We start from the raw sequence: 372 nt of genomic DNA, 5'->3' as shown, positions 1-372 counted from the left end.
AGTACAGTACATCGTTACAAAAGCAGAAAGTTATATAAGGCGAACGGACAATGATAAAGGGGTCAGAGGTGGAATGATAAGAAGTGAAAGTTTAAGTGCTTTCTCGTCTATTTGCAGAAAAGGTTATACAGCCTGCAACTGAAGGTGACGTTGCATAGCACGGGAGGAGTTCTTGAGATGCAAGATGGAGGAAGAGGATGTGTGATAACGGATGGAAGCAAAGAAGCGTGAATGGGTGGAAGGAATAGTTTCTTCTTTTCGTTCTTCTTTGCTCTTCTTCTTCTTCGTCTCCTGTTTCTTCTTGTTTATCTTCTCTTTTTTTGGCGTATTATTGGCGAGAAAGTTGATAAATATCTGTTTATCTATCTAGGA

The sequence above is a fragment of the Penaeus monodon genome, chromosome 32 (genome assembly GCF_015228065.2).
Source record: "Penaeus monodon isolate SGIC_2016 chromosome 32, NSTDA_Pmon_1, whole genome shotgun sequence".
Lineage (NCBI taxonomy): Eukaryota > Metazoa > Arthropoda > Malacostraca > Decapoda > Penaeidae > Penaeus > Penaeus monodon.
Note: the sequence above shows the minus strand (reverse complement) of the source record.